Source organism: Mirounga angustirostris, unplaced genomic scaffold (assembly GCF_029215605.1).
Source record: "Mirounga angustirostris isolate CCGP_5_RB_7025 unplaced genomic scaffold, mMirAng1.0.hap1 SCAF_3, whole genome shotgun sequence".
Taxonomy (NCBI): Eukaryota; Metazoa; Chordata; class Mammalia; order Carnivora; family Phocidae; genus Mirounga; species Mirounga angustirostris.
Window position 1 is genome coordinate 61,756,093 of NW_026991711.1, and position 10,048 is coordinate 61,766,140.

A 10,048-nucleotide genomic window follows, 5' to 3' on the forward strand; every position below is an offset into this window, starting at 1 on the left:
GAGGCACAGTCTTAACGCATTCTGTGCCAGGAGCCTCCATAAAGGAAACTGCCTGGCTTGAAAGGCAACAAGGAGAACGCTGGTTTTGATCACAAATTTTCAGTCCGGGCAAGGAAGCTCCGTTTGATTCCACTCTGTGTTGAGTGCGGCAGTTTGAAGCTTGGAGGCTGGAATCGTTTGAAGGCTCACTCATTCACATTCTAGTGCCTGGGCTGGGAAGACTCGCACAGTGGAAGGCTGGATGAACAGTGGGGGCTCCTTGCTCTCCACATGGTCTCTCCATGTGATCTCTCTATCATAGCAGCTTGGAAGGGCCAGACTTTTTATATGGTGGCTTATGGATACCAATGTGTTTGTCCTAAGAGAAAGAGAGCCAGATGGAAGCTTCGTTGCCTTTTATGACCTAGCCGCAGAAGTCATACAGCCGTACTCTATCGGAAGAATTGTTACAAAGGCCCACTTAGGTTCAGGGGGATGGAACATAGACCCCATCTCTTATTGGGAAGTGTCAACATCACATTGTAAGGATGGAACATACAGCATGACCATCTTTGGAAAATACAGTCTGTCACAGACCCTGACCTAGCAGAATGAAATGCCTTGTTGTGTTTTCAGAGGAGAATCCTGAGAAGGAATAGAAATATGCATATGAGGAATATTGGCCTGGAAAATAACCAGCCAGACATCTGGGCCTGGGGTTTAGGATACACCTCTCCTGCTTTAGAAACCAAGGAAACGGCATAAAGCCACAGACGCTGGGCTCAACTTGTCTGCCTAGCAACCACTGTGCAGCCGCATTGAACTCCAATAACAAGAATTATCTTGGAGCTCATTTCTTTGGGGCGTCAAGGTAGGTAGTGGCGTAAAGGCAGTGTGAAGTTCATGTTGTGACACGCTCACCAACTTCGTACTGAAAAATCTGGTGACCAGAGAAGGGGGAGTGAGGTGATGGGAGGGAAGAAGAGGGAAAGAGGGACAAAGGAAGAAAGGAGAAGAAATAAGGCTAAATAAAAGAGAAATAAAAAGGGTGGAAAGATTTTTTCTTCCCTTTTTTATTTAAATTCAACTAATTAACATACAATGTATTATTTGTTTCAGGGGTACGGGTCTGTGATTCATCAGTCTTATATAATACCCAGTGCTCATTACTATACATACCCTCCAATGTCCATCACCCAGTTACCCCATCCCTCCACCCCCTTCCCTCCAGCAACCCTCAGTTTGTTTCCTTTTTTTTTTTTTAAGATTTTATTTATTTGACACAGAGAGAGATAGTGAGAGAGAGAGAACAAGCAGGGGGAGGGGCAGGCAGAGGGAGAAGCAGGCTCCCTGCTGAGCAGGGAGTCCTATGCAGGACTCTGTCCCAGGACCCCAGGATCATGACCTGAGCCAAAGGCAGACGCTTAGCCAACTGAGCCACCCAGGCGTCCCTCTCAGTTTGTTTCCTAAGATTAAGACTCTTTTATGGTTTGTCTCCCTCTCTGGTTTCGTCTTGTTTCATTTTTTCCTCTCTTCCCCTATGATCCTCTGCCTTGTTTCTTAAATTCCACATATCAGTGAGATCATATGATACTTATCTTTCTCTGTTTGACTTATTTTGCTTAGCACAATACCCTCTAGTTCCATCCACGTTGTTGCAAATGGCAAGATTTCATTTTTTGATGGCTGCGTAATATTCCATCGTATATATACCACATCTTCTTTATCCATTCACTTGTTGATGGACATCTGGGATCTTGGAAAGATTGTTTTAAATATCCATTTCTGTATGAGTCTCTGTTTTTCTGCTGCAATATAACTTTTGAGTTATTTCCCTACAATCTCACACACCAAGAAGTTTAAGTACTAGGTTCTTAGGAGGAATTTGCCTTAATACTGTGTGAAGACAATTTTTTTTTAAAAGATTTTATTTATTTATTTGAGAGAGAGAAACAGAGATAGTGAGAGAGAGCAGAAGAGGGGAGGAGAGGGAGAAGCAGGCTCCCTGCTGAGCAGGGCGCCTGACATGGGGCTGGATCCCAGGACCCTGGGATTGTGACCTGAGCAGAAGGCAAACACTTAACCGACTGAGCCACCCAGGTGTCCTGAATTCAGTGTTTTTATCTAAAAAACTCAAAGCCTCAGGACTCCTTTTTGAGGCACAGCTTCAAATACCACACCGGAATCTTCCCAGTATACACACTATTGATCAAATGGGCTCATTCTCTGGCTTCCTCAGTTCCAACTCCTTGGCACACCATCCTCCAAAGCACAGTCTACCTCGTGGTCTCTCTCCTGAGGGTTCTTATAGGTAGACGGGATTCATGTGATTGGGTGTGAGCAAGCAAAATGAACTTCTCATTTGTGGCATGACCCAGTTCTGTTCTGTTGGGGAGAAGAGAGCCATTGTTCTGTTTGTCTGCATCTCCACAGAACTTCCGACTGTGAAACTAAACAAAGAAAGGGGTGTAGGGAATCGCATGCATTCGGCAACTGGCTCTGGAGTCTCTTCCAGCTGCTGTCTATCTCTGGGGCTATCTAGAACAGTTCCATTGCCAGCCCCTACTGCTTCTGCTAGAACATGGGTCTGGGGCCCATCTGAAGTGCTACAGAATTCATCTTCCAAGCTGAGGAGGCTCCTGAAATTTTCATTATTATTTTTTTATAACAGTTTTATTGAGCTACAATTCACACAGCATATAGTTCACCTATTTGAAGTGTACAATTCAATGGTTTTTAGTCTATTCAGTTGTGTAGCCATCACTGCAATCAATTTTAGAACATTTCACCAACCAAAAAGGAAAGCTTGTACCCATTAGCATTCACTCCCCATTTCTCCCTAACCACTTTCCTCCACACCTCTGCCTCTAGGAAACCACTGATCACTTTTCCATCACTAATGGACCTGTCACTATTCTGGACTTTTCTTATATTTGGAGTCCATCTATACAACATGAGGTCTTTTGTGACTGGCTTCTTTCAAGGTATTCAAGTTTGTTCCATGCTGTAGCATCTATCAGTATTTCATTTCTTTTTATAGTCAAATACTATTCCATTTTATGGATATGACACATATTCTTTATCCATTCATCAGTTGATGGACACTCATTTCCACTTTTGAATACTATGATGTTGCTGTGAACATTAGCATACAAGTTTTTGTGTGGGCATGTTTTTATTTCTCTTGGGTCTATACCTAGGAGTAGAACTGCTGGGTCATATGGTAACTCTATGTTTAACCCTTTGAGGAACTGCCAGACTGTTTTCCAAAGTGACTGCAGCATTTTACATTCCCATTAGTGGTGTAGATGAGATCTCCAATTTCTCTACATCTTCACCAACACTTGTTATTTCTGCCTTTTTAATTTAATTATATTCATCTTAGTGGGTATAAAATGATATCTCATTGTGGTTTTAATTTGCATTTCCCTGATGGCTACTCATGTGGAGCATCTTGTCATGTGTTCATTGACCTTTTGTATATCTCCTCTGGAGAAATGTCTATTTAGAGCCTTTGCTTATCTATTAATTAGGTTATTTGTCTTTTTATTATTGAATTATAGAAGTTCTTTATGTATTCTGGATACAAATGCCTTGCCAGATGTATGAGTTGCAATGATTTTCTCCCATCTGAGGTTGTTTTTTTCACCTCCTTGATGGCATCAGTTCAAGGGCAAAAGTTGTTGATTTTGATGATATCCAGTTTATTTTTTATTGTTATTGCTTGTGCTTTTGGTGTCATGGCTAAGAACCCAAGGTCATGAAGATTTATACCTATGTTTTTTCCTAAAACTTTTATAGTTTTGCTCTTACATTTTAGGTCTTTCATCCATTTTAAGTTAATTTCTGTATATGGTGTGAGGAAGGGATCCACCATTCTTTTTTTTTTTTTTTTAACATGTAGATATCCAATTTTCCATGCATCCATTTGTTGAGTTTTTTCCTTTTCAAATTGTCTTAGCATACAGTAGTTCCCCCTTATTCATGGGGGACATGTTCCAAGACCCACAGTGGATGCCTGAAACCACAGACAGTACCAAACCCTATATAGACTATGTTTTTTCATGTATATATTTCATATATATATATACACACACACACACACACACACCCCTAGGATAAAGTTTAATTATAAATTAGACTCAGTAAGAGATTAACAACAGTAATAAAATAGAACAATTATAACAATATAATGTAATAAAAACAATGTGAATGTGTGGTCCCTTTCAAAATATCCTTATTCTTCTTGTGATGATATGAGATGATAAAATGCCTCTGTGGTGAGATGAAGTGAGGCGATAGGTGTGGCAATAAGTCAGAATGGGGATCATCTGTTTTTTGACCTCAGTTGACCATGGGTAACTGAAAGTGCAGAAAGTGAAACCATGGAGAAGAGGGGACTACTGAACATTGTTATTTTTTGTGTCATGGAAAAAAAACAACGAGAAGGTAAAGAAACTGCAGAGAAATTTCTCGACGAATCCCCTACTGTAGTGATTCTGGTAGGTAGCTACATTGTGCTGTACCTGTCACAGGCATTCTGTCACATAATCCTCACAAAAGCTCAGTGAGGTGGATTATGATTAGTCCCATTTCATAGGGGAAGCAGTTGAGGCTTAAGAGGTTAAGAAGCTTGTCCAAAGGGCCATTTCTAATAATCAGTGGAGCTGGGCTCTGAATCCAGGTCCATCTGGCTCTGGCACTCTGATGAACAATCACTGGCTCCTGCCAGAAATAACAATGGCAGCTAACTACATGCCAGCTACTATACTAAGCACATTGCTGACTCATTTTGTTCCTACAGTAACCATAAGAGGGGTATGTACTACCTTTATACCTACACATGGATGGATAAACTGAGCTGTGGAGAGTTTAAATAGCAGCCCAACCGGTAAGTGGCAGGGCTAGAACTTGAGCCCAGAGTCTTTGCTTTTTACCCGCCATGTTATGCTCTGCAAAGCTTTGTTGCTGCAGTTTTCAGTTTTCAACTGCAGCCTCTCTTGTTGAATAGCTTTATAATTGATTCATTTGTGATTTCCATAGACAAGTTGCTTTAACTTTGCCAGGGCTCCTTGACTCTGGGGTTGCTCACTGTAATAGTCTTAAAGAAATTTCTAGCAGGTATTTTTGTCTTAATGAGATGAGCAGTCTTCATATGCTGAGCATCTGCCTTTCTAAATTAAAGAAGTTTCTTATAATAATAAGGGCATCAGTAGTCTACAGGAAACCAACAAATCCTCACTGCAGATTTTATTTAAAGTGAGATGGATGATTTTCACCCTGTAATCCCGTGTATCATTGTTCATGGCCTACACAAGTATAATAAATGCTGCAGTTCAAGAAGGGGACTGGTACTGTGCTCTTCATTTTTACTGTTTCTTTTGAATCATGAAATGTCAGAGTCTATTAATTCCACTTGTTCTTTTTGCAGATGAAAAAAACTGAGTCTCCCAAAGGTTATGAGACTTGCCCAGACTTTTTTCCCTGGTCCTCAGACTACCTCTTGGTGATGTCAGTGTATTTGTTTTTGTTTTCTTGAGGGTGAACTGTCCCAAAGTGTCTGCTGCTAATGCGTAATGGTGGAATGCAGAATGATATAATACTTGTCAGCCATTACCTTGTGAATTTACTCCAGATAGTTTTTGTTTAATCAGAACAATATTTCCTAGGTTGCCAGGCAACACGGCAATGGCATTTCAGGATTTAGTGTCAGCTAATGAAACAGAAAAGGCTCTGTCTTTTGCTTCCAGAATGAACTTCTCTTTCTCTCTCACTCTTTCTAGATTTGTGTTCACTTTGTGTTGAGGTCAAAGAATCAAATGGGCATAAAGAAAAAAGTGGAAAGAGCTAATTTAAGAGGATACGAGGATCCTTCTTTCGGGTTCTTGTTCCTGAATAACTGTTTAGTGTGGACATTCAATCTGCATGTGACACTGTGTTAGGTGGGAAAATTGGCACCTTGGAGAGTTACATTAAAACTCGAAATAGTCCTAGCCCATCAGGGAAGGGAATGCAGTTAATTAAGATGAAATTAAAAGGTTATAACCACAGAGTTTTCACTTAGGTAAAATATGCACCCATCTAAGGAAGGACTCGTGTGAACTTTGGAGTAGAAGGGCAGGAAAAGATCAGATGCGAGTAAAGTATAAATTCAAAATGGAGTAAATTAGGTTGTGTCTTCCCTCACTGCTCCTCACCATGGTTCTAACCCATTCGATAATTATGTCGAGTTTAGGAAACCTCGATGGAAACGGGAGGATGGCCATCCTGGAGAACACTGAAGAAAATAATGCATGATTTGTGATTAGAGGCAAGACCAAAAGAAACTGTGTTGTGTTAGTTAATTTGGATGAGCCAGAATGCCTCTTGTGACCCATCAGTGCCTCATTGAGTATTCCAATCCCATCGTTGCATTTGTAAGTGCTAGGTGTTGCTTTCTCTCCCATCACCTTGTGCCTCTGACAACCTTCACTTCCCCTTCCAGGGGAAGGTGGGAGAGTGTCTCTCGTGATGTCACTCCTTCTCATCAAGAAACTCATTCACTTGTCCTGGTGTTGTGGCCCGTGAGGTAAGCATTTTCCTCTGAGGGGCCCAGAGGCTCATGTGAAATGATGCGGGACCCTATCTCCTACAAACCCCTTCAGTCACTGCCTTTATGGGTGCCCTTTGTCCCCCTCATCTTGACACCTCCCTTTCCTACCTCCTGCCTCTCAGCTCTCTTCCCTACTTTGGGTTCTAGCCCCTCTTTTTGGATACTTTCTTTTATAAAATAAAACCCAGATGTTTGGTTCTGCTTACAGCTGCACTTCCCTTCCTCCCTCTCCCTACATCCTGCAGCATGCATCCACAATGAGTTTCCTTGATAAACAATACTCTTCCAGAATTTCTCTGATCTGATTTCCTCTGCCTCACCTTTGCCAGAATCACAGTTGCCAAAGTTTCCAATGGCTCCTGACCACCAACAAAGAAGGACAATTTCCCATGCTGATTGTGTGTCCATCCACCAGTGATGGAGCTTCTTGTACCAGGCTGAACACATAAGATGAAGAGTACAGACCCTGCTCTTGACACACGTACGTTCCAGCAGAGGAAAAACCCAATAAACTGTCACTTATGTCTGGCTCCTGACCCAATCTGTGGGTGGGGAATGGATTGGTAAATGCTTCCTAGGACTTTCCATAACTTGGTTGGCTGGGGTCATCCTTTCCTTGCTTAATACCTTTCTTTGCCTGATCTACATGTTTTGCCTTTTACTTTAAGCTATTCTTATGTCCTCTTTTGGAGACAGGTTTGTCTGTGAGCCTATCTTTATAAAGCCCTTTAATACAACACATAGTTTTAAACATCTACTATAATCAGATCAAGCTAGAGTATCGTAAAAAAAGAAAGATTAAGAATACAGAAAATGAGAGTTTAAAGGCAAAGATGAACTGTTTAACACAAGAAAGGGATGGCAAAACAGAGCTTTTAACAAGTTTGAACGAGAACCTAGTCTTTATGGGCATTCATCATTTATAGATATTTATGAATGTCAGTAGTGAGCATTCAGGGATGCTCATTCAGCTGGTGTGTGCCAGATGATGGAGTTGGTTGTTCATGCCCATCATCTGCTATGATTCGTTGGTGCCAGCATGGATTTACATAAAGATAATCAAGCCTCAGCTTCAGAATCCTTTACTTTCACAGCTGTGTGATGGTCCTAGGCAAGTGTTCATTCATATGGTCATATGTTTTTGTAAAATTTGTACACCTAAGATAAATTAACTATAGTTGGCTAAGACCTCTGCCTCTTTCCAGTATGACTTCCTCTCCATTATACTTGTTGAATTGGTGGCTGCAGGCATTTTGGGGATCAGACTAAGGGAAGTGGAGTTAGGCAAACATTTAGTTCAGGTTAGAGAGATTTACTTACAAGGTTCCCAGTCACTTCTGTATACAGCTAAATATTTCTAGCCACTTTTAGTTAGGACTGGGTTCCAGAAAGACTGCCAATGCCTTGTATTGACTCAACCAGCACCATGACTGAGCTGATATTCGATGTGAATAAGCTCTAAGGCACCTGACACTAGAGTTATGTGGGTAAAAGGAGATAATCAAGATTTGAAAGGGAAGGAACCAGAAGCTATTTTATGACAAACTATTCCAATGATCAGATATGTAAAATTTTAAGCTGAGGATTCAAGTCTTATCAATCCCTCATCAAAATAGTTCTATCCAGTATATACTTGATGATGCAGCACATCCAATGATAACAAAAAATTTCAAATTATGATAAAAACAACAATACATTAGGAAGATAAAAATCGTCAAAAAGAAGCCATGGATACACTCTTGGATTCTTAGCAATCTAATTAAAGAAGAGGAATGAATCTGATGTTGCCCCAGACCCCAGCAAGATGGGCTTCTGCTCTGGGCCCTTGCTCCAGAGGACCCAGCTCTAGCTTTCTTCCCGTTCTGCCCACTCCAAGGGTGAGGAGTCCATGCAGAGCAAGGGGACACTTGCCTTTCAATATTGGAACAGTTTTGACATGAACTCTGCAGCTGCTGCCCCAAACTGGGGAACAGTATTTGGAAAGCACATTCAGGAAAGAAATTCGTAAAGCACCCTGAGGAGAGCGTGGCCCACCAGGTCATATAGCTAGATGCCAGAGCATAGAAAATGAAGCACTTTTTTGTGACATAGCCACCCACTTAGGCCACCCCACAGGAACAAAGGAGAGCCAACTACCTCACAATAATAGGCTTAAGAGGAAGTTGGCTGGTGAGTAAGGCCTTTAGAGAGATGGATGTTGTTGTGAGGGGTGGATGCTGGCTGGCAAGTTCCTGATGATGAGAGGCCTGTACTTTGCCTCCCAAAGCCAGGAGGAATGTGTGGTGACCCTTGCATCCTGCCTGCCTGCCTGCCTGGCTGACCCTGCAGCCAGATTACGAACTAAAGTGAAAATATCCTTCTAAGGGTATTTCAGGTTCAAAATCCAGTTGGCTAGTGGGAGGAAAAGGATATTATCTGATGATAGATAGTGGTAACCAATGTCTGACTGTTACTCATTGAATCAACATTTGCTGGGAATTCCAGGGAGGTGCATTCCAGACAACCTGCATCCTAGTACTTGACTTCTGGCTTAGGGAAACAATAGGGTCTGGGGTGAGGGAAGGGGGTGTGTGTTTGTGAGGCTGAATATTCATCTCTAGTCATAGTGTGACTGAGCTATAAGGTCATTCCTCAAAAGCCCGGGGATTCCTCGGAAAACAAAGCCCTGGGGTATGATGCTTACCTTTACGCGACTCATTGCACAAATATCTATGGTGAGCTTGCTCTCTGCCAGCCCTTTGTGCGAGGAACTGAAACTTAAAGGCACAGAAGATATGTCCCTCCCCCTCGGGTTTTGTAAATTTAATAGGGGGGGGGTTTACGGAATTATGTTCTGACAAAGAATGACCTAGCAGGGACTGGCAGCTACTCGTTAATTCTTTGGAAGCTGGTGCTGGCTGAATTATGTGAATGAATTTTGGATGGGGAACAAAGATGGATGTTTGGAGTGAGTTAATTGTGAGCTCCAGGACCTTCTGTCTCATAACAAATCTATTATCCCTTCACTCTGCTTTTCAGCACATCGAGGTCGGCTGCCTCATGGGTCTCTGGATGAGTAGAAGTACTTGGAGCATTCAGGAAAGGTTACGACTCTCTGTTACTAATCTTGTAACTATCTATTAAGTACGAAGCCCTCCAGGGGCTCCTTCCAAATGGGTTCACTGCTGCATGGATGGTGAAGATGACTGATACAGTAACTGCCCTTAATCTGGGGACCGTAGCACCAGCTGTTGGGAATCTTGCCAGAGCCAGAGTGTACTTCAGTTAACCCTGAGAATTTGCACAGTGGTTCTGCTGAAAAAGCGTGTACGCCTCCCTCAAGAAAGCCAGTTGGGCCAAAACAGTGGAATGTTTTTAGGGCTGTAATGTGAGTAAATTCTGAAACAAATGGCCATGAAGTCAGTGCTTTATCTTCTTCCAAAGCTAGAAACATGAATGCTAGTCTGTGCTTTAAACTTTAATGGGTTGTACCACTAG